Source organism: Oncorhynchus gorbuscha, linkage group LG22 (assembly GCF_021184085.1).
Source record: "Oncorhynchus gorbuscha isolate QuinsamMale2020 ecotype Even-year linkage group LG22, OgorEven_v1.0, whole genome shotgun sequence".
In the NCBI taxonomy this organism is placed as follows: Eukaryota; Metazoa; Chordata; class Actinopteri; order Salmoniformes; family Salmonidae; genus Oncorhynchus; species Oncorhynchus gorbuscha.
In genome coordinates this window covers 11,128,713-11,154,292 of record NC_060194.1, presented here as the reverse complement: position 1 = coordinate 11,154,292, position 25,580 = coordinate 11,128,713, and the positions used below count along the sequence as shown (strand labels likewise).

At 42.0% G+C, this 25,580-nt stretch overlaps 1 protein-coding gene across 4 annotated transcripts in view; it reads right to left on the bottom strand.

The window, feature by feature from the left end:
- LOC124010000 (SPRY domain-containing SOCS box protein 4-like) overlaps positions 1-25,580 on the bottom strand; it is a 112,313-nt gene that overhangs the window by 68,691 nt on the left and 18,042 nt on the right. For 2 of the 4 annotated variants that reach the window (XM_046322297.1, XM_046322296.1), the window contains one exon: positions 4,233-4,312. The exons of the other annotated variants lie outside the window; for them this stretch is intronic. The gene's annotated coding sequence lies outside the window, so the exon portion shown is untranslated. The remainder of the gene's footprint in view (positions 1-4,232; positions 4,313-25,580) is intronic. 4 annotated transcript variants of the gene reach the window in all.

The window sequence follows — 25,580 nt, the reverse complement described above, 5'->3', positions numbered from 1 at the left end:
TCGAGCATCATTTTAAATGTCGAGACCAGAACAAGGGGAGGGACAAAGACTCAACAGGCACGTCGCGCTCCATTATTGTGCACACTGTTTCATTATGTTTCCTGATGCGATCAGGACACGCAGGTTGAAATAAAATAAAAACATTCAAACTCTGAACCAACTATTCAATTTGGGGACAGGTCGAAACACATGAAACATTTTTGGCAATTTAGCTAGCTAGCTTGCTGTTGCTAGCTCATTTGTCCTGGGATATAAACATTGGGTTGCTATTTTACCTGAAATGCACAAGCTCCTCTACTCCGACAATTAATCCACAGATAAAAAGGGTAAACTGAGTTAGTTTCTAGTAATCGCTCCTTCTTTGGACTTTACATGGCGGTTGGCAACCAATTTCAAGGTGCATTACCACCAACTGGACTGGTGTGTGGGCCTCAGTTCATCTTTCAATCACTCACATGGGTATATCCTCCTAAAACCCATGAGATGGGAGAGGCAGGACTTGCAGCGTGTCAAGCGTCCCCAAAAAAATAACCAAGTTCTATTTATGGCAATGCAGACACTCGTTGACACGAGCGAGCAGTTTGGATGAAATGATTGAATAAGATGTACATTCATATTGCAACACTAGCCTGCATAATGCAAGCGGTGTGTTCAGCATGTAAGGCCACATATGACAGAAGAGAAGCTGAATGTATCCAATTACAGACAAGCTGACTAACAAATAGCCTACCAAAATGTCAAATTATTAGCAGAAACATATCCCCCCCAAAAATCCTGCACCCCCTACCATATTTGGCTGTAGCCTACAGTGCATTTAGTATATTAGCGGGTTAGTGTCGGGACTCAGATTTTCACAGTCAGCCAGTTGCGGATGGATTATTAGTAATTGCAGGCGGGTGCAGGTGAACAAACAGCTGACCCACGCATCACTAGTGTGTGTGCGTGTGAGCTGGGATGAAGGGGTGAGTGTAGGGGTGTGCTTCGTTAAAGTGTGTGAGGGGGTTAATCTGCAGGACAAGCCCCCCCCCCCCCCATATAGAAAGAATAGGGACCAGAGTATCCCATATTGTCAGTATGCTGCTCAGAGGCCAGTGTGTGTGTGTGAACCATCTTCTGCCAACACACGTCGTAGACCAAGCCTCCCAACCGTTCAACACAAGGCCCAAGGGAGTGAGAAAGGGAGAAGGGGATGAATGGAGATAAGAAAAACAATGCAGGGTACTAGAGCCCTAAGGATTCAGATAGAGGATGGAGAGAGAGGACGTGGAGAAAGGAGGGACGCTCATCTGGCAGTCGTCAAAGAGACCCCAGACAGATGGCAAACAAACAGAAAGAGGAAATGTTCCGTTTGGAGAGGGTGATGGTGAAAGGGATGGGGAGGAGAGGGGGACAGAGGGAAGACTCACCCTCTGCTCATCCATCATCCTTCCTCCCATACGTGTGAACACACACGTACGTTCAGGGGCCAGCCACAATTTAAGTCTCTCTAGACTGTGAATAAATGTTCTCCAACACCATGTAAGGGCACAGGAAATTTCTCTACAGCAGGGTTCCCCAACTGGCAGCACGGAAGTATAAAATCCAGAAAAATCAGCTCCAAGTGATACCATCCGCTCAAAAAAAGAATAATCCCACAGCTGGACCTACTTGATAATCAGCATGAGAATAGGTCATCTTGCGTATAGACTAGAATCATTCAGGGCAGACTACTGAAGCATGCACACAGACAGCTAGAGTAGGTAAATAATAGTACTTCTAAGGTTTACAACTGATACAGGTAAGTAGAGTAGGATGCTGAGAGCTGAGACAGGAACAGAATGATATGTTTCCATCTTTCTCACACACACAGTCCATCTCTGTGTCAACATGCTTCTTGGGTCCCAGATAGCTGAAGAGAATAGAAATTGATTTTTTTTATTCGTATAGCGCCTCCATCTCCAGCCATCTCCCAACGTCGGTCTCGCTTCCGCACTTTCCCCAACGTCGCCCCCCCCCCCTCCATCTCCCCAAACATTTCCTTCCATTTTCCAGTAAACCCCAGTTCTTGTGATACAGACCGCACTCACCCAGAATGCGAGGGTCATAAGGGGGTAAAAGGTTACAGGTCACAGTTAAATCTGATTGATGGCCTCCGCCCCCCCCATATCTCCATGTCCCCCTCTCCCTTCTATCCTGGCATCTGCTGTCTGAGTCTGTCGCTCACGACCCCTTGTTGCCACACGTCAAGTTTTCCGAGCTATCCCACAGTGCCCCTAAAATCTCACACACACGTTCAATTTCATTAGTTGAATGTCTACCATGCAATCGTTTCTTTCCCGCTTTCCATTGTTGTCAGGTTTCATTGTGAAATTTTAACACAGCATATTGTCACTGGCTATTGTGCCAAAGAGGGCTATAGCTACATATGACAAAGAGATCCAGACCACTGTATTCCCTTTACATTAGATTTTTTTTAAAGGTACAAAAATGTAATCAATAAACTGGTCAATGCCTAATTCCATCAGAATTTTTGCAGAAAAATGGTTTCTTTGTTTAGTTCTTCCAGGTTTCGCTCTCAAAATTGCACTTTAATAGAAAAACAACATTGGACATTCTAAAGCCAGGTTGACAAAATCGTTCTGGTAAATGGAACGGTTGTCATCATTAACGACTGACAAACATGCACACAGAGGGGCATTTGTGTGCCGTTGCCTCTTGAGAAAGTTTAAGGAAAATCCCTTAAGCATTTTGTTCATGTCTTAACAATCTTTGTCCAATAAAGTTCCATACATTAAGTTGATTTCACAGATTTTATAGGGCCCCATCTGGTGCAACCCCTCTTCCCTGTTGTTCTTCCCCCTTTCTAAAATAAGGAAAACGGTGCATCCCTCACTCACTACTGGATATCAATCCGCTAGCTCGTGCCTAACAAAATAGTTTGATTTTTCACCACAGCAAGAACTAGGGTTGGTCGGTATCTACATTTGCATACCTTCATACAGTTCCTGTACCATACGGTATTACCGGCAGTGCCATTTCTTTCCAAACATTTATTTATTTAATATATATAAAATAATAGTCCTAACAAATGCTAAAAAAGTACCAATGAATCATAATAGTGGTAACAAATGCTAAAAGAGTACCAATGAATTCCCATAGCGGATGCGAGCTAAATGCTAACAAGAGCAAGGTACCGTAAAAAAAAATTCTACTTCATGTAATTGCAATATCTCAAAAAGGTTTGCCGCACACACAAAACAAATATCAGGCAGCAGGGATCTTGATCCATGAGGGGATCGTCTCTGCTGCTGTAAAAAAATAAAAAAGCTTTATCTTGCAAACTAGCCACTTATAGCTAGCAGGTAAGCAAACCAAATGCATAACTGGAGCCATGCGCATGACACCTTTTATAAGCTAAATTTAAAAGATTATATGAACAACATTTAAAACGCAACAATTTCACTGAGTTACACTTCATACGGAAATGAAGAGGGAGGGAATGGTAGTGAACAGCATTTCTGCCTTGCCTCTGAAATATTCAGTGCACCAGTCAATGGACAGTAAACAGGAGCAAGGCGCTGAGGTTTCACTCTGCATTCTCTAGGTTTAAGAGGCTTTCAGTGAGGAGGGAGTGTGTGTGTGTGTGTGTGTGTGTGTGTGTAATGCACTAGTGTATATTCCCACATACAGCAATGTTTCCTCACCATTATTTACCTGGTTTAAAATTGGGGTCAATGCAAATAATCAGAGGTCAGCTAACACCACCACACCACCAGAGAGCTAGGCTCATACATGCTACGACTGACCTAGTTTCATTGAGTGTGTGGTGTGCGTTTCTATATAAAGCGCCCACTGAAAGAGAAGACTTAGCAGTACACCCCAACCCCTTAGGAGTTTGGGCCGGCACGATACTGGGCAAAGGGTCCTGCCCCTTATCAGGTCAATGGTGCAGTGGTCCTTTGTATCTCAGTTGGTAGAGGATGGCGCTTGTAACGGCAGGGTAGTGGATTCAATTCCCGGGACCAGCCTTACGTAAAAATGTACGCACGCACAACTAAGTCGCTTTGGATATAAAACACAAAAGCGTATTATATTTAGCAATGTACATGTACCGTCTGCTATGCACTTAAGAAATTACCCAGTTACAAAATCGCCCAAACAATGGGCGTAAGACATTCACATACTAACAATACAGTTCACTTAAGGATCAAATGGGTCAAGCAAGAATCATACAAGAGCAATGCATTTATTACCGGTTGTTCTTAGGAAAGCAACATCGTCAGTCTGTTGGTGTGCTTCTGGGTCAAAGATCAGTACAACATATGGTGTGAGTCTGAAACAGATAAGAGGTAGAGTTATCAAGCAAACAGTAGAGAGAACATTCTCATTTATGCTGCTGCTCAGATTTTTCACGACTGGCACGTGTAGCTTATTTTGTCGGCCAATCACAAGTCATCAAAGTGGCACTGGTCTCTGGGTGCCGTGACATGCATGTTGGAATTAAAATGACGCAGTTAAAAGTGAAATGACAGAATTGTCTACAACAACCATGAGCCAACAGGTAGGCTGCTGCTTAATATTTAGAATGGAGTTGTTGTAATTGTGTAGGATGGGGACGGGTAGCGTAGCAGGGTTTCTCAACTCCACGATATACAGTGCCTTGCGAAAGTATTTCGGCCCACTTGAACTTTGTGACCCTTTGCCACATTTCAGGCTTCAAACAAAGATAACTATTTTTTTTGTGAAGAATCAACAAGTGGGACACAATCATGAAGTGGAACGACATTTATTGGATATTTCAAACTTCTTTAACAGATCAAAAACTGAACAATTGGGCATGCAAAATTATTCAGCCCCCTTAAGTTAATACTTTGTAGCGCCACCTTTTGCTGCGATTACAGCTTTAAGTCGCTTGGGGTATATCTATCAGTTTTGCACATCGAGAGACTGAATTTTTCCCATTCCTCCTTGCAAAACAGCTCGAGCTCAGTGAGGTTGGATGGAGAGCATTTGTGAACAGCAGTTTTCAGTTCTTTCCACAGATTCTCGATTGGATTCAGGTCTCGACTTTGACTTGGCCATTCTAACACCTGGATATGTTTATTTTTGAACCATTCCATTGTAGATTTTGCTTTATGTTTTGGATCATTGTCTTGTTGGAAGACAAATCTCCATCCCAGTCTCAGGTCTTTTGCAGACTCCATCAGGTTTTCTTCCAGAATGGTCCTGTATTTGGCTCCATCCATCTTCCCATCAATTTTAACCATCTTCCCTGTCCCTGCTGAAGAAAAGCAGGCCCAAAACCATGATGCTGCCACCACCATGTTTGACAGTGGGGATGAGGTGTTCAGGGTGATGAGCTGTGTTGCTTTTACGCCAAACGTATCATTTTGCATCGTTGCCAAAAAGTTCAATTTTGGTTTCATCTGACCAGAGCACCTTCTTCCACGTTTGGTGTGTCTCCCAGGTGGCTTGTGGCAAACTTTAAACAACACTTTTTATGGATATCTTTAAGAAATGGCTTTCTTGCCACTCTTCCATAAAGGCCAGATTTGTGCAATATACGACTGATTGTTGTCCTATGGACAGAGTCTCCCACCTCAGCTGTAGATCTCTGCAGTTAATCCAGAGTGACCATGGGCCTCTTGGCTGCATCTCTGATCAGTCTTCTCCTTGTATGAGCTGAAAGTTTAGAGGGACGGCCAGGTCTTGGTAGATTTGCAGTGGTCTGATACTCCTTCCTTCCATTTCAATATTATCACTTGCACAGTGCTCCTTGGGATGTTTAAAGCTTGGGAAATCGTTTTGTATCCAAATCCGGCTTTAAACTTCTTCACAACAGTATCTCGGACCTGCCTGGTGTGTTCCTTGTTCTTCATGATGCTCTCTGCGCTTTTAACGGACCTCTGAGACTATCACAGTGCAGGTGCATTTATACGGAGACTTGATTACACACAGGTGGATTGTATTTATCATCATTAGTCATTTAGGTCAACATTGGATCATTCAGAGATCCTCACTGAACATCTGGAGAGAGTTTGCTGCACTGAAAGTAAAGGGGCTGAATAATTTTGCATGCCCAATTTTTCAGTTTGATTTGTTAAAGAAGTTTGAAATATCCAATAAATGTCATTCCACTTCATGATTGTGTCCCACTTGTTGGTTCTTCACAAAAAAAATACAGTTGTATCTTTGTTTGAATCCTGAAATGTGGCAAAAGGTCGCAAAGTTCAAGGGGGCCGAATACTTTCGCAAGGCACTGTATGCCTTCGGAGTTAGGTTGCACAAATGTGGGCGGAGTGTACCTTCAACTACAGAGTCTCTGTTAGTCGATACAACCACGGACAGTTTCCGCATATTTGATTAATATTTAATTAAATAGTACATTTTATTAAATAATTTCCACAAGGAAAGAAAGGCAGGCAGCTACAGAGGACATAGGTAAGTGTTTAAGAATTATTATTATTTATTTTTTAAAGTATCGCCTGACAGCGGCTCGATGTAGTCAGAGATACAGTCCACACACTCATCTCCATGCAAATCCATTGATGTACATTGTGGAGTTGAGAAAAATGTGGCTAGGGAAAGCGCAGCCTATGTAGCCACAAATAGCCAACCCAGCTAGCTAGCTTAACGAGCTTCTCTTCTCTGTCTGATGCAATCAAAACCGGTACCATGTCATCACACTGGATGATGAATAACCTACAGTAGTTACAGTAACTACTGAGTGTCAGTTTGGCTGCCGTGGTCTTTCAATCTCGCCACTCAGACACACAGCCCCTCCCCCCACCTGCTGATCTCTGTGTGCGCATCAACAGCTTAAGTTAATAACAATTTATTTTATTTTATTATTCTGCCGCTTCCCTCACTTGGATCAGATCTAGACACAACCGGGTCTATACGGGGCCAGGTCTAGTTGTCCTTGGGTCTGTTCGGACTGGGTTTCCAGATTTTAAATTGTTATTTGAGTAAGACTCGGGTCCATTTTGGAATGTCTTCCAACTTGTTGGTCCTGAGAAGACCTCAGAGAAAACAACACATGGAATGATGCAAATTGAGTGTGTGAAACAAAACAAATGTGAACCGATAGTATTCAGCAGCAGACATGGCTCCCAGTTGAAGTTGCCCTGAGGCACAGATCTAGGATCAGCTTACCCTCCCTGAATCCCTGAGACGTCCTTTTCCTGTTGAAAAGCGATATCCCATGTATAAACACAATGAGGTGCACACACACTAAAGGGTAAAAAGAGAAAGTGTTTTTTTAGACAACTGCCAACTTCAAGGAGTAGGGCATTCAAGGAGTTGGCTTGATGGGAAGTCATGTCATCGGCCTCCCCCTTGCTTGAGGAACAATAAAGGAGCAATGGAGAACAAACGAGGGAGAAAAAAAAACTAGACATCTTAGTCGGACTGAGAGTGGAATTTTTGCATATGCACCACGGGTTTTGAAATTCAATTTGCTATAGAATTTTTTATATTTTTAATTTTTAAATGGTTTCAGGTTTAAAATATCACCCTCAATGTGAATGAAGTGGACAGGAAAGTGTGTGGTGTGTGTTTGGCAAATATGGAGTTGTAGGTTAATCTTATTCAGATTCATACAACATACACACACCAACACACACCAACGCACACAGAGGGTCATTTTTGTCAAAAGTGTATTTTCATGAGAGAGTATCTTTACATAAACACAGAACTGTCGGTCAAAGAGGCTTTTCAGATGGGGGCTCTTTGCACATCACGCACACACTTAAAGATAGAGTACACACACACATACAAACAGAGATTGAAAACGCTGACACAGAGCACTTTGCTGCACGGCCCAGGCCAAGGAAAGCCCATGAGGCTGGCTGTCTGGTTTATGGTTTCTCCATTTCCTCAAGACCGGGGTGGGCTGTGGAGCTAAATAAGCCACTTTACCCTGGAATTAGTGGGAAGACAGGTCTCTCCCTCACACACAGAAACAAACGCATGCGTAAACACAAACATGCATGCACACAATCTCTACAAAACAGATTTTAAAAAAAATAATAATCTTGTTTTTGAAGATCTCAGCTCAGGTTTAGAAACCAAATCAATAACTTTTACAGTATCAGTAATAGAGCCCTGCTTTTTAAACATTGCATACAAGGCTCCTCATTCCAATTAAGGGCACACCTGTAGATTTATATTCCAGACTCTGACATTCCTCATTCTAATATGGAGTATAATAGAGTACCACAGTATGAGTCATAGTACCCATAAATGGTTCCAATCATTTTTCACCACTCCATTTTACCTCAGAGGATTTTATAAACACTTCAAATAAAGGTCTGCGTTTCATATAGGCTTATCCTGGTTTGACGATGAGAATGGGGGCGTGCTCGGTCCTCATTTTCCTGTAGGCCACAATCCTCTTTGTCTTGATCACGTTGAGGGACAGATTGTTGTCCTGGCATCACACAGCCAGGTCTCTGAACTCCTCCTAATAGGCTGTCTCATCGTTGTCGGTAATCAGGCCTACCCCCGTTATGTCATCGGCAAACTTGGTGTTGGAGTCATGCCTGGCCATGCAGTCGTGGGTGAACAGGGAGTACAGGAGGGGACTGAGCACACACCCCTGAGAGGCCTCCATGTTGAGGATCAGCGTGGCGGATGTGTTGTTCCCTACCCTTACCACCTGGGGGTGCCCTGTCAGGAAGTTGAGGATCCAGTTGTTTAGTCTGAGGGTCCTTAACTTAGTGATGAGCTTTGAGGACACTATGGTGTTGAACGCTGAGCTTTACTCAATGAATAGCATTCACATAGGTGTTGCTTTTGTCCAGGTGGGAAAGGGCAGTGTGAGTGCAATAGAGATGGCATCATCTGTGGATTTGTTGGGGTGGTAAAACTAAAATAATGATTATACAAATATAATTTTAAGAAGTCAGTTGCAAGAAAGATTTACACAGTTATCAAAATGTCACGCCAGGGTAAACCTACACAGTCCTTATTTTAAGTGTTTCTAAAATCCCCTATTGGAAAAATGGTGGGAAATCAATTGGAACCATTTCCCTGTTATTATGACACCTCCACTGTGGGGCTCTATTGCTTTGCATTGTTAGGCATTACGGCACTGTTGGCGCAAGGGAAATAAGCATTTAACGACACCCGCGATAACATCTTATTTTCCACCATAATTTGCAAATAAATTCATTAAAAATCCTACAATGTGATTTTCTGGATTTTTTTTTCTCATTTTGTCTGTCAATAGTTGAAGTGTACCTATGATGAAAATTACAGGCCTCTCATCTTAAGTGGGAGAACTTGCACAATTGGTGGCTGACTAAATTATTTTTTGCCCCACTGTATATGTACAGCACATACACAACATGACCAAAAGTATGGACACCTGCGCAAACATTTCCTTTCAAAATCATGGGCATTAAATTAAGTCTGCCCCCCCCTTTGCTGCAATAACAGCCTGCACTCTTCTGGGAAGGCTTTCCACTAGATGTTGAAACGTTGCTCCGGGGACTTGCTTCCATTCAGCGACAAGGGTGTTGGTAAGATCACGCAATTAGGCCTGGCTCGCAGTCGGCATTCCAATTCATCCCAAACGTGTTCGATGGGGTTGTCAGGGCTCTGTGCAGGCCTGTCATGTTCTGAAATGTGATTTGATTTTCATCATCTCTAGCACCATACCAGTATCCACATTTGTGAAAACAGCATGTTTAAAAACAACGTTTTAAAAACAATGATATTCAAAGACAGATTTATGGTGATGTGGTGAGTAAGAAAACACCCTCCCTCTGGCTAGAAACTGGTTGCACGTAATTTAAACGTAATTTAAAAAAATTAAAACTCAACCACAGATCATAGAAACTGTGTTTTCACATATATAGGCACTGGTATGGTGCTGGAGATTGAGAAGTGGTGGAATTGCCCTTAAGGGCAAATCAATGAATATCCTGCGAGAAACAAAGGCTTATCTCGTTCGTTATCCAGTCCAACACATGAACCCAGAATCCTATGAGGAAGATGTCCTAACGTTCCTATGACAACCACGGAGGAAGGCAAGGCACACTCTCTCACACACACATATATGCTGTCGACAGACAGGGATGGATGCACGCAAAAGACAACTTCCCTCATGAAGACAGAAAGGGGCGGGGATTGAGGGTATGAAAGGGGAAGTAGGCCAAATATAGGAATAGTATAATGAGCTGGGTTCCTATCGTTACATGTCCTCCTCCACTCTATCCCATCTTTCACTTAATCCAACTAGTCGACAGCAGAAACCCTCATTCTACCCCACTGCTAAATTTCCCAGAGGCCCGAGAGGAGCAGTTTCTGTCCGAGTGTGTAGGTATGCACTGTTCGAATAGGCTACTTGTAAAATGCATCTTCAGCTCCTCCCCTCACTTGAGGGCATCACCATGTAGGCCTAGCCATCTACTACCCTTGCTTTCATCAATCCGATAGTGTGAGATCAGTGATGACCTCAAGGACTGAAGGGAGGAAAGATGGAAAAAGGAAGCATTTTAACAGTATCAGAACAGGGCCTCTTGCTTTTTTTTCCTGAGTGAATTGAGTGGAGCAGGTTGAGAGTCACTTTATTGCTGTGTTAGTCATGGACACGTTTGAAGTGGAGCTGAGGCAAAGGAGTCACAACAACAGAGCTGATTGCGTCAGAGAGCAAGTCGATAAGGAGGCTCAATCCATCTCACCAAACAGAAGGCTAGTCGCTAGGCTACATACATCTGGGTCGAGGGTCAGGTTAAGGACTACCACTGAAGAGCAGAACAGATGTGGAATCATGGATAGAAATAGAGCGGATTTAAATAATGAAATGGATAAGTAGATCTACATTCTCCATTCTATTTTCGAAAATAAATGAATGTCTCTCCCTCTCTCGCTTTTAACATACCTTTCAAACAAAAACATTTTTTGAACCAAGCATCTCGCCAAATTTATCTGGAAGTCTATACTTTTTTTTCCCCCCGGCCAAACAAACTAATCACGATTACGGAAGTTCTGCCTACGGCTTAGTACATAGCCGTAATGCTGAGGAGGCATTGGCACACAGTCATTAAAACTTGTTTTCAACCACTCCACAAATTCCTAGTTCTTAAACTATAGTTTAAGCAAGTCGGTGGGGACATCTATTTTGTGCATGACAAGTAATTTTTCCAACAATTGTTTACAGACAGATTATTTCACTGTATCACATTTCCAGTAGGTCAGAAGTTTACATACACTAAGTTGACTGTACCTTTAAACAGCTTGGAAAATTCCAGAAAATTAAGTCTTTGCTTTAGAAGCTTCTGGTAGACTAATTGACATAATTGGAGGTGTACCTGTGGATGTATTTCAAGGCCTACCTTCATGGCACCATGGGAAAATAAAAAAGAAATCCACCAAGACTTCAGAAAAATAATTGTAGACCTCCACAAGTCTGGTTCATCCTTGGCAGCAATTTCCAAACGCTTGAAAGTACCACATTCATCTGTACAAACAATAGTACGCAAGAATAAACACCATGGGACCACACAGCCGACATACCGCTCAGAAAGGAGACGCATTCGGTCTCCTAGAGATGAACGTACCTTGTGCGAAAAGTGCAAATCAATCCCAGAACCGCAGCAAAGGACCGTGTGAAGATGCTGGAGGAAACATGTATAAAAGTATCTATATCCACAGTAAGACGAGTCCTATATCAAAATAACCTGAAAGGCCGCTCAGCAAGGAAGAAGACACTGCTCCAAAACCGCCATCAAAAAGCCAGACTACGGTTTGCAACTGCACATGGGGATAAAGATCCTACTTTTTGGAGAAATGTCCTTGTTTCATCAGACCAGATCTGATGAAACAAAAATATAACCGTTTGTCCATAATGACCATTATGTTTGGAGGAAAAAGGGGGAGGCTTGCAAGCCAAAGACCACCATCTCAACCGTGAAGGAAAGGGGTGGGAGCATCATGTTGTGGTGGTGCTTTGCTGCATGCACTTCACAAAAAAGAGATGGCATCATGAGGCAGGAAAATGTGGATATATTGAAGCAACATCTCAAGACATCAGTCAGGAAGTTAAAGCTTGGTCACAAATTAGTCTTCCAAAATGGACAATGACCCCAAGCATACATCAGAGTTGTGGCAAAATGGCTTAAGGATAACAAAGTCAAGGTATTAGAGTGGCCATCACAAAGCCCTGACCTCAATCCTATTGAAAATTTGTAGCAGAACTGAAAAAGCGTGTGTGAGCAAGGAGGCCTTACAAGCCTGACTCCGTTACACCAGCTCTGTCAGGAGAAATGGGCCACAATTCACCCAACTTATTGAGGGAGGCTTGTGGAAGGCTACCTGAAACATTTGACCCAAGTTAAACAATTTAAAGGCAATACTGCCAAACACTAATTGAGTGCATGTAAACTTCTGACCCATTGGGAATGTGATGAAAGGAATAAAAGCTGAACTAAATCATTTTCTACTATCATTCTGACATTTCACATTAAAATTACAAGTAGTGATCCTAACTGACCTAAAACAAGGAATTTTTACAGGGATTAAAAGTCAGGAATTGTGAAAAACTGAGTTTAAATGTATATGTACACTTCCGTCTTCTATTGCAACCATACTCAAAGGTTTGGAGTAACTTACAAATTCTTGTTTTTGAACACATTTTTTGTCCATTAAAATATCAAATTGATCCGAAATACAAACGTAGACATCGTTAATATTGTAAATGATTAATGTAGCTTTTTTTTGTGTGTGTGTGTTTTCTACCTAGGCGTAAAGGGGCCCATTATCAGCAATCACTCGTGTTCCAATGGCACATTGTGTTAGCTAATCAAAGTTTAGCATTTAAAAAAAGGCTAATTGAACATTAGAAAACCCTTTTGCAATTATGTTAGCACAGCTGAAAACTGTTGATCTGATTAAAGAAGCAAAAAAACTGAATATCTCATAAAATACTGTACTACTCCTTTCACAGAACAGCAAACTGGCTAACCAGAATAGAAAGAGGAGTAGGATGCCCCAGTGCACAACTGAGCAAGAGGACAAGTATCTAGTTTGAGAAACAGACGCCTTACAAGTCCTCAACTGGCAGCTTCATTAAATAGTACCCGTAAAATACCAGTCTCAACATCAGTAAAGAGGCAACTCCGGGATGCTGGCCTTTTAGGCAGAGTTGCAAAGACAAAGCCATATCTCAGACTGGCCAATAAGTGGGCCTTTGTAGATAATTAAAAAATGAAAAACATTCTAGCTGCTATAGTCATTTACAACATTAAATGTCTACACTCTGATCAATTTGATGCCATTTCAAAATGACCCCCCCAAAAAACATTAAGCTTTTCTTTCAAAAACAAGGACATTTCTAAGTGACTCCAAACTTCTGAACAGTAGCACACACACACGTTAAAAGTTGACACCTACTCATTCAAGCGTTTATTTTTATTAAAAACTATGAAATCACATAGTAACCAGAAAAGTATATAAAAAAGTAGCTACAGTCATGGCCAAAAATTGAGAATGACAAATATTATCTTCCAAAGTTTGCCGCTTCAGTGTCTTTAGATATTTTTGTCAGATGTAATTATACTTCAGTATTCCATAGTAACAAGCATTTCATAAGTGTCAAAGGCTTTTGACAATTACATGAAGTTGATGCAAAGAGTCTATATTTGCAGTGTTGACCCTTCTTTTTCAAGACCTCTGCAATCTACCCTGGCATGCTTCTGGGCCACATCCTGACTGATGGCAGCCCATTCTTGCATAATCAAAGCTTGGAGTTTGTCAGAATTTGTGAGTTTTTGTTTGTCCACCCACAAGTTCTCAATGGGATTAAGGTCTGGGAAGTTTCCTGGCCATGGACCCAAAATATAGATGTTTTGTTCCCCGAGCCACTTAGTTATCACTTTTGCCTTATGGCAAGGTGCTCCATCATGCTGGAAAAGGCATTGTTCGTCAAACTGTTCCTGGATGTTTGGGAAAATTTGCTCTCGGGATGTGTTGGTACCATTCTTTATTCATGGCTATGTTCTTAGGCAAAATTGTGAGTGAGCCCACTCCCTTGGCTGAGAAGCAACCCCACACATGAATGGTCTACGAATGCTTTACAGGACTGATGGTAGCGCTCACCTTGTCTTCTAGAAAACACTTTTTTAGTTACTACATGATTCCATGTGTCATTTCATAGTTTTGATGATGTCGTCACTATTATTCTACAATGTAGAAAATAGTAAAAATAAAGAAAAACCCTTGAATGAGTAGGTGCGTTCAAACATTTGGCGCACACAAACATTTCAGGGTAACCTAAGTGCATCATCTGATTAATGAACAAAAATGTGTGTTGTGTTATTTGGATAGGCTGTGTAAATTGATGAGGGGAAAAATAAAAAAATTGAATAAGGCTGTAACGTAACAAAAAGTGGAAAAAGTCAAGGGGTCTGAATTACACGTGACCAATAAGGCCTAAACTATAGCTTATAATCGCATCAATAAATCTGTTACTCTGAACACCTTAACAGCAAAATGGATGCAGATGACAGTCGAAATGGGGTAATGTTTGGTTGTGCAGGAGGTAAAAGGTGGGAAGTCAGAAGTGTAGAATAAATTTGACTAATTGTGGAAAATACTGGATCAAGAAAAAAAAAGAAAATTGGTAAAGAGCAAGCGTTGTTCATATTATGCATGCCAAACAGGTCCGGTTAGATTACAATAGCCATTTTTTCTGACCATGGGGAACAAACTAAATAAATGATAAGCGTAATAGAGAGCATTGTAATGTTTTTTTTGGGGGGGGGAGCCTTTATTACAGCAAAGACTAAAAACTAGCATGAATTTGGGAATGCAATTGATGACATGGAATTGTTTATGCCAATTGTTCAAGGGTCAGTTTGTTATTTTATACCTAAAATGCTTGATTGCATTTCAAATCATGAATGACTCATTTGCTGTGTGATGACATGAAAAAAAAGGAATGATTGACACAGTAGCCTATAGAAGTATTGAAATATAGGCGTAAGTAAGTTACAGTATAGAGACTAAACAGGATGCGCTCTTTGGCCAACAGCTCAATGGTAGTTATACAAGGCGGCTATACTAAGCCTACTAATGATAACAAGGAGATCAAGAAAAATGTGGGGTTTTCTGAATATAAATTTGTCAGACAGTTTGGAAGTGTAAACTATAAATAAAATATGCAATACCAGAGAGGCGGTTCTAACGAAAAGCCTTTATTACAGCATAGCAAAGATTAAAAACAGCCGACGTGGTTGCATGGGGTTTGGTGCTCACGGAATCAGTAGGCTATTAAACAAACTCACCGGCAATAAGCAGGATCTGTCTAATTTGTGTAGATATATAAAAGCCAGGCGCAGTTAACAGTTAGGCTGTTGATGGCAGACATAATTAAGGAGGGGTTTCCGCTCTCCTCACTTTTCTTAACAGCCCTTGCCTTCATTTTCTCGTCTCCTAACTCCACTTCTGCCTCCAACATGCTGGGTAACTTTCCTTTAATGCACATAGCAACATGGTCTAGGAAAAAGGCACCATTTCAACAGCGCACTGACGTTTCAGAACCGTGGACAGCGACCGCTAACTAACACAGGAGAAGGAGCATTTCTTATATTGTATATTGCTTATATTACATGCTTATTTCAATAGCACATGTCGGAGTGATGGACTGTGCGACCCCCACAGCCTCCACAATGGATTAGTCCCCCCAAACAGGAACAAAATCAGACCGGTGTCTTGTACACCATTTTATTTATTTTTTGATTCTACTGCTGCTCGACTAAAGAAATCTTGGTCGACCAACAGCCTATCGACCAGTCGATTAAAATGGGGTCATTCTTAAAGAAAACTATTCATTTCATGTGCATGGTAGTCAATTAGCATAATTAATCTCAAAAATATGCCTTTCTATTCTTTTGAAAATACATTAATACTTATTTGTTTTAGGCAGGTCCTAAGAAACACTAATGGATTTCTTTGTGATGTGTATATTTAATGGATTTATTCAAATAGACATCCAGCCACTCCTAAACTTGCCTGCACGGGAGACATAAAAGGCTTATCCTGCAAGAATGTGGTTATAAATTGGGTTCTAAAAAACATTGCCAGATTACATGTGGGAATACTTGGAAACAGATGCTCAAATAAAATCACTTAAGAGCTGATATCCTGGTGTTTTTTCCCCCACCTGTTGGGAACACTGCCGTAAAGTCTGAGAGGGTATAAAAATAAACTTGCTTGAGAATCTTCTACATGACAGAGATTCCAGGGCAATTAGCCTATATATTTTTCCCCCCCAAATGTAAACTACACTATTTTGCCATGGGGGGTGTTTGGAGCCAAGATGGTGGCTTTAGTTCACTCTATTCTGTCTATATGGCTCTGCACCACCAAGCCACCAGTGTTGTTTCTTCAAGCTGTCTGGCACCGGCTCCCTGGAGATTTAGTGTCTTAAATCCCAGAGGGATTAGAGAGATTTGGGGATCTGGGGCAGTGGCCCAGTCTGAACAGCCTCACTGAGACTCAGTCAACTGAATGAAATAGGACCAGTTAGTTATAGCGGTGAGAGGGTAAAACATTAAAAGGCTAGCCTAACAACCTCCATGGTACTGCCCTACTTATATAGATTTACAGTTGAAAACATGTCACCTCTAGGAGAGGCACATTCCTACACTGAAAAGAAATGTCCTCTTCTCCCACACTTTCAAATGTCTTCTGGATGATATCAACCAGCCATTTATAAATCCCCTCCATTTACAGGCCTACTCCATCTTAATTCTCACACTTCTTATCCTTCACTAGGCCGTCAACAATACATCTAATCTCTTATGCTAAAACGTTTATTATACTGCCATTTACTTTGTGTTGGTATTCTTTTCTTACTGTTGCATTGTCGAGAAGAAACCAGCAAGTAAACATTTAGTGGATGATGTACACCGTGCATATCCAGTACGACTAATAAAATGCAAGTAAAAATAGTTTAGTTTAAAGTGCTACTCACAACAAAAAGTGGCTGTACTTTAATAATTAGACAACTTTTACTTCACTACATTCCTAAAGAAAACACATTTACTTTTTTACTCCGTACATTTTCCCTGAGACCGAAAAGTATGTTTATTTTGAATGCAAAGTATTAGCAAGAGAACATCCCTGGTCATCCCTACTGTTGCTGATCTGGCAGATTCACTAAATGCACATGCTTCATTTGTTAATGATGTCAGTGTTGGTGTCCCCCCCCTTGCGATCTGTATAAAAAAATATATATTTAAAAACTTTGAATTTGAAATCATTTACATGTTTACTTTTGATACTTATGTATAATTAAAACCAAATACGTTGACTTTTACTCAAGTAGTATTTTACTGGGTGACTTTCACTAGTCATTTTCCATTTTTTAAAATATATAAAAAGGTACATTTACTCAAGTATAACAATTGGCTACTTGTTCCACCACTGATAAAACATGAAACTCTTCCAATGCTTTCACTCTATAAATGCAGCCTACTGTAGGGCTGACCAAATTAAGCCGACAGGCTGTTGGTCGACCAAGATTGTTTTAGTCGAGCAGTGGCAAATTTTTTTAATGAAATGTTATGGCACACGAGACACTTGTCTGATTCATGCCTGTGAGTGGACTAATCCATTGCCGAGGCCACAGGGATGGCACACCAGAAGTACATTTACCATTAATTACCGTCATTTCTAATCTACAATGTTTGGTTATGGTCATTTATGTTAATGTATTCATCACCACCACAGTTTTACCATTGTCATAGTGGGCGTGGACACGGTTTGCAGACAGCACAACCCAGGTTACACTTGTGAGGAAAAAAAGTTTGGGTTTTTTCAATCCATTTATAAGCTGTACATTTATTAATTGTCTTTTGTTTGGAGTGCTCCTGTCAATCTTGAGTAAGGACACTGTACTGTTGATTTTATTCAAACATAGGTTGTGTCGATATGGAAAAATACAAGTTTAAACATTTCGATCAAGCGATTGGTTGATAGAACGGACGACCAAGATTTGTTGTTGTCGTAGTCAGGGACAGCCCTAGCCTATTGTCAACCTCCATCCATCTACCTCAATCTTGCTCCTTCCATCCAGCCTCCCCAGGCCAGCAGCAGTGTCCTGTGCTCTCCTGTAGATAAAAGGTGACCCTGCTTGGCTGAAATCAATAGGTTTCCTTCCTGAATTAGTCAAGGTCCCAGTGTAAGGCGGGACTCTAAAGAGAGTGCAGGATGTGTGTGTCTGACCCATTACTTTGAAGAACGCGTTTGAGTACGTAGGGCTACATAGTCCTCTAAAACAAAAGCAGCAATACATACCTATTTGAGCTGCACCAGCGACCATTAAGGCCTACAGTGCCACCATTTAGCAGAGTGAGTCTATAGAAAGTCTATCCAGATGGGTTGTCTAGTGTGGAATTAAGGTTGTTATCTCTTCACAGGAATAACGTTATCGAACACTATAAAAACCGCAAACAAGTTTTCCCCTCAACACAAAACAACTGACAATACATCCAACCTGAAACACAATGCAACTTGACACATTCAGGTGGCAAGCTAATAATAGAAACATGGCTTCACAATTCATTTACCATTATCATACTAGCATATGGATTGTCATGTTTAGCACTGCCAGTGACTAATTAAATAACATCTTTCCTCTGTATCACACTATAAAAGGTCTGACCTCGATCCTTCTCCCAAATGAAACAAGTGGATTAATGAATAAACCGGGGGGGGGGGTGCTCAATATTCTCTGAACCCGGTGCCCGCCTCACTACTATAGTGTCTGGGTGGAAGGCCACAGCCTACCTGGGTGCCTCTGTGGTACCTTCTTCAGCTAATGACATAAAAACAGATAAGTGGCTTTTCAACACACACCACCCCCCCAGCAAAATTAATCTCGCTCACCCACCCACACTTCCGTGTACATAGAAAAGTCAGTGCTAATTGGGATGAAATAATAGGGCTCGAGTGGCACAGTGGTCCAAGGCACTGAATCTCAGTGCAAGAGGCGTCATTAGTCTCTGGTTTGAATCCAGGCTGTATCACATCTGGCCGTGATTAAAGAGTCCCACAGGGTGGTGCACAATTGGCCCAGCAACGTCCGGGTTCGGCCGTCATTGTAAATAAGATTTTGTTCTTCACTGACATGCCTAGTTTTAAAAATATATATATTTAATACTGTGAAGTCTAATACTGAGTTTTATGTTGATCTGTGGATTTCTTGAACATTATTAGGCCCATTTCACAGGAAATTAAGATTCTAGCCAAGATTCTCTCCCTGTCTAAATCCAGTCATGCTGTAGAATCAAGTCAATGTAGTAAGAAGCCGTCAATTTTTTCCTTACATCTCTTTCTTCCCTCCACCCCTCACAGTCTTTGTAGCAGATTAGACAGGGTGCTAGGCCCAGACTAAATCAAAAGCCCTTGATGGCTCCACTGTAACAGGATGTCACCACACACACATGGGCTGCTATGGAGTTCTGTAACATGTGTATCCTGTAGTACTGTGTGTGCGCGTGCACCGACTAATGTAGGCTAACATGTGGGGAAATTATTAATGGGCTATTAAATGTTGGCTAGACACCAAGACGTGTGTAGACTATCCCATCCAGGCGACCTCTATGCTAGTGCACTTGAGTTTCCATATTGTTGTATAATGCTCTATGAAAACCATTTGGTTCCTTTCTATGGGCTACCAGTAACTCCTGTCAATACAATGAGCCAGTCAAGGCAAAGTGGCACAGCATGACCCATGCCCAAAGACAAACACCCAGTCTCATTCACTCTCCCAGACAGACACCCACCCACTCACGCACTCTGCTGTTTCTCAGAACTGACAGCCATCTATCCAATGACCCAGGGTGGCCTTCGTCTTAGTTTATTTTCTTCATCCCTCTATGCTTATCAATCTCATCACCATCTTTCCCTCTGCCTCCCTCTTTTTCATCTAGATTGTTCCGTTACCCAGTAAACGGCACCGTACCGACAAAAAAGCTTTTAAACGATGCAGAATAATAATTATTTTCCTGACACTTGTCATAGACCCATACAAGATTACTTTGAATATAGCCAAAGGGAGCGTGATAAGATCATAGTTAGAGTCCCTTTTTGACATACCGGGAGGTAATTCTGACCTCTCGAAAGAACTGTTACATGTATCTAAGCGCCAGACGAGAACGCATCTACATATAGTCACTCTTAGTGATTATGTGCGTCAAGGCATTATTCCACGGGGACTCAGGTGGCAAAAAGAACCATCATTGGGACAGCGCACAGATGATTTCTGTGAGCGCTGGTGTGCCATCCTGAACAACATGCTCTATTGATTTAATGACATGAATAGTTGACCAGTTGAAAAGAAATTTTATTGACATGGATAACACAATTAAAAGACAAATGCACAGCTCTACAAATAGCTGTTAATGGTGATGGCATATTCAATGAACTGATGAAAACTAACCAAGCGCTCCAGGACAAGTTGTCTACAGAAATAAAAGGAACCTTTTTTTAAAAAATCAAGAAATTAAACCAAGACAAAAAAGGCCGAGGATAAAGTCTACTTCTGGAGAAACCCTGACAAGGGAGGTCCTGCTCCTCCTCTCCATGGCAGGCGCAGGAGGGATGCCGCTTACTTCGATCCATCAAAGCTCTACAACCAGCGCCTCGTCGGCTTCCAGTGGTAGTTTTTTTATTCAACGAGAGACTGGACAGACGGAAGGGCAGAGGTGGCCGCAGGCACGCGCATCGACGAGATGCTGCACCCGACGGGGTAAGAAGAAACGACTATCAGAGGTAGAGGAGACCGTTCACACGGTCCCAGAACCCACAGGACTGAGTGTCTTTAGTTTATCAAGCAAGATATTGAGCCATGCCCATGTCTCTTTGCTTAAAAGATAAGTCTCTAATGTGTTTTCGGACCTTCCCTTGGTCGTATTCTCCCGGGGCAGAAATCTCAGAGACCAATTGGTACGCTCTGATTTACCACCAAGAAATTCCTGAACAATGTCCATTTGCACCCCTACTGGATGGAAATTACAAGTGGCTGTGCTCAATGCAATGGCAGTTATAAATTCAAACACCCACAAACAGGGAAATCGATCCCAATCAAAGGTGTTATTACGTGCTCCACTATAAGGCAGTTATTTATCTTATAATTTGTCCTTGTGGTAAAAATTGTGGGTAAAACAAAGCACGTATCTCAGAGCATCGTAGCACCATTAGGTGTAAACACTTGACTTACCCAGTTGCGGCTCACTTTTTGGGGGCAGGCCACTCGATTGTCTCTGCATTATACTGGCATCGAACATGTCACCCTCCCTAGGAGAGGGGGTGACCTTGATAATTTATTGTTAAAACTAGAGGCTGCATGGATCTTTAACTTAAAGAGCCTTGTTCCCTTCAGTCTCGACGTAGACTGATGTGAAGCCATTCTTGTGATTGTGACTTTGTAATTGTTTGTAAGCTTGTGTAGTCTAAAATGAATCTGATCGTATGCTATCCATTTGTATGCCGTTTTTTGCATGCCATTTTAATATTTGATAATTAACCAATGATATTAGGCCACTCTTGGCCATGATTACAGACACCTGTGTCTTATGACAATATAAACAAGTCATTCCGCAGTGTTTGTGATTACACCCTGATGAAGACAGCTTGACTGTCGAAACGTTGGTAATTACATTTTGGCATCTGAGCTCCTAGAGTGTGCAGCTCTTTTATTTTCAACTTTTCTACTCCGCCAGCCAGCACCTCACCTAAATAGTTGTGAGTTTATTTTTCTTCTATAGTGTTTAAGTTAAATGTCTAAAACCAGACTTAAAATATAATTGAGCCATCTTATTGGATTAGATCCTATTTGAGAACTAAAAAAATCACCAAAATAAAAGCTAGACCGTCAAGGAGAATGTAAAATAAATTACATGACACCATTGATTTTGATTTTGTTTGAGTTACTCAGATAACCCTACGCAAAAGGCATAAGCCATGGCAAAATATGAATAATTGCAGGACACTAGCTTTAGAAGTATTAAAACGTTATCTTGCCCCATGACAAAATTGGGTAGTATTACAGGACATTTTCTTTAAAAACAAAATGTTCTGTGGCCAAGAGGGCCTCTAAAACCATGTCATTGCTCACACCTCCCTCCCCCACCTCAGTTTACTCACCCAACATCCAAAACCTTATTCCTTAGGGTGGTACAGCACTAAATTGACCTTATGACAGTTTCCCTAGACACTGGACTCTTACGGACTTAACTGGAAAAGCCATCAGGCGTCAAACCACATGGAACACACAGACCACATACTGTATGACCTCACTGGATCACAGGACAGCTCAGTCTGTCTGTGGCAGCCAAATACAGACACATTATGAAACCACACTGTAATGAATGAACACACCCCAGACACGGCAAACCACACAGACATGAAGTATAGCCTACACAAAGGATCATCAACTAGTCAGCCGCGGGACAATTTCTTTCTTGGGGGGGGAACTTTCTTTCTTGGGGGGGGGGATTATCGGGGTTGCAGGAACATAATTGAAAATCATTGGGCTTCTTGCAGTCAGAGAAGTTTTAGTCAAATATTCCAGTAAATCAAACCTGGCTTACATTTGTATATGATCATGTGTCTAATATGCATAGAAATACTTGGGAACAGATGTCCCAAATTAAAATCCATTCGAGCAGATTTCCTGGTATTTTGACAGTTCATGTCCAATAATGAAATTCACCCCCCCCCCCAAATGGGAACAAATAAAACCACATTGGGGAACACTGGCTTACACAACCACACACTAGAATTGGATCACACACACACACTCTAAAAGTCCCCTTGAACACCCAGCCAGACATCGACTCACCACAACATGACAAACAAGGATGGGGGAAACCTGACCATCTGTCATCTAAATGCAAATGAGAAGTGCCGTCACTCGGCTCACTAAAGACAGATCTTGATTCTCTGGGAATGAGAATAAATAACTTTAGAGAAGATGGGGGACACAAGGTTAGTCTTGCAGCCACCTACGCTTCTTTGTTAAATCACCTGGTATGAAATATTGTGCCCATGTTAAAACACATAGTGAATATAGAGATGCAGAAACAGAGACCGAGTGAGAGAGAGAGTTGTCTGAACACCTATGATGGTTGAGCGTGTGCCACCAAATGCAAAAGTTACCCCAGATATAAGCAGAGCCCTGTCCCCCAGGGCTCTGTTCTAGGCCCTCTCCTATTCTCGCTATACACCAAGTCACTTGGCTCTGTCATAACCTCACATGGTCTCTCCTATCATTGCTATGCAGACGACACACAATTAATCTTCTCCTTTCCCCCTTCTGATGACCAGGTGGCGAATCGCATCTCTGCATGTCTGGCAGACATATCAGTGTGGATGATGGATCACCACCTCAAGCTGAACTTCGGCAAGACGGAGCTGCTCTTCCTCCCGGGGAAGGACTGCCCGTTCCATGATCTCGCCATCACGGTTGACAACTCCATTGTGTCCTCCTCCCAGAGCGCTAAGAACCTTGGCGTGATCCTGGACAACACCCTGTCGTTCTCAACCAACATCAAGGCGGTGGCCCGTTCCTGTAGGTTCATGCTCTACAACATCCGCAGAGTACGACCCTGCCTCACACAGGAAGCGGAGCAGGTCCTTATTTAGGCACTTGTCATCTCCCGTCTGGATTACTGCAACTCGCTGTTGGCTGGGCTCCCTGCCTGTGCCATTAAACCCCTACAACTCATCCAGAACGCAGCAGCCCGTCTGGTGTTCAACCTTCCCAAGTTCTCTCACGTCACCCCGCTCCTCCGCTCTCTCCACTGGCTTCCAGTTGAAGCTCGCATCCGCTACAAGACCATGGTGCTTGCCTACGGAGCTGTGAGGGGAACGGCACCTCAGTACCTCCAGGCTCTACACCCAAACAAGGGCACTGCGTTCATCCATCTCTGGCCTGCTCGCCTCCCTACCACTGAGGAAGTACAGTTCCCGCTCAGCCCAGTCAAAACTGTTCGCTGCTCTGGCCCCCCAATGGTGGAACAAACTCCATCACGACGCCAGGACAGCGGAGTCAATCACCACCTTCCGGAGATACCTGAAACCCCACCTCTTTAAGGAATACCTAGGATAGGATAAAGTAATCCTTCTCACCCCCCCCCCTTAAAAGATTTAGATGCACTATTGTAAGTGGCTGTTCCACTGGATGTCATAAGGTGAATGCACCAATTTGTAAGTCGCTCTGGATAAGAGCGTCTGCTAAATGACTTAAATGTAATGTAAATGGAAAAAAAATGACGTGTTGACAATTATTCCACCAGGGCGTGTATGCTAACACAGCAAGTGGGCAAAAAGTATGTAAAACAAAAAACTAGCTAGAAATCATACCATCTTGGTCTACCTTGAAAGAAACTCATATATATATATATATAATATATGCCATTTAGCAGACGCTTTTATCCAAAGCGACTTACAGTCAGTCATGTGTGCATACATTCTACGTATGGGTGGTCCCGGGAATCGAACCCACAACCCTGGCGTTACAAGCGCCATGCTCTACCAACTGAGCTACAGAGTATTTATATATATATATATATATATTTTTTTTTTTTGAATGCTAAATTTAAGCAAACACGTGGAAGGTAACAAATTAAATTGTATTAACGATAGTGTTTTCCACAAGCACATCGAGTAGCTAGCCAAATAACCAGCCAGGAACCCCCAGGCCGATGGATCCCCGGGTTAAGAATTGTTTGCCGAACAAGCTCTATTTTGGTGGTACATTCCAATGCCTTGATTCCATCCAAAATACACAGCGAATTTCAATTCTTGATTGAGTTAACCACCCAGATAGTAAACACAATAGTTGTTCCCAATATGAAATACTGTTTGTTCAGGGCTAGGACTACATCATCCAGACCTTGGTTTTCCATTTTCTTGAGATTAAAAAAGTAGGGAGGGATGCACGATATCAGTGAACATATCGGAATCTGACGTTATGAACTAAAAATGCCAACATCGGCCGATGTCTAGTTTAATGGCGATGTTAAAAACTGATGTCAAAGGTACCATGCATACCAATATAACGTAGGTACATGACACCATGTAAAATGTTGCACTACACGTGCAACACAGCATTCCTCTCCTAGCCCACAATGTCTGTGGGAATCGAGCAGTCAAGTCAGTCATTTGAAAGATTAACAATTTCAGCGAGACAACTCAAAAGCGATATCCATTAAAGCCAAGATAAAGGAATGCAATGCCCTTGACAATCAATTGTTCTGCCTTGGGGGATGTTGGTTTTCGCCGACTGGTCGAGCACAGGTACGTACACACTACCAAGTGTTCCATTTTTTCAGATGTTGCCCTACCGGAGTTACACAGTAATAGCGTCACTGCTATTAGTTTCACGACATGCTACAGATGCTGTTTGGGTCTTTGAGTGTCAAAAAAATAAATACAGTAGCACTGTCAAAGCTGTACAAATGTCTGCAAACAAGCAAACACCGGCCAAAAACGATGCATTTACAATACCACATTGGTAATTAAGAATCATTTGTTCGACTGCAACTTCCGCACCAATACAACCAGCCTAAAAAACAATTACCTGC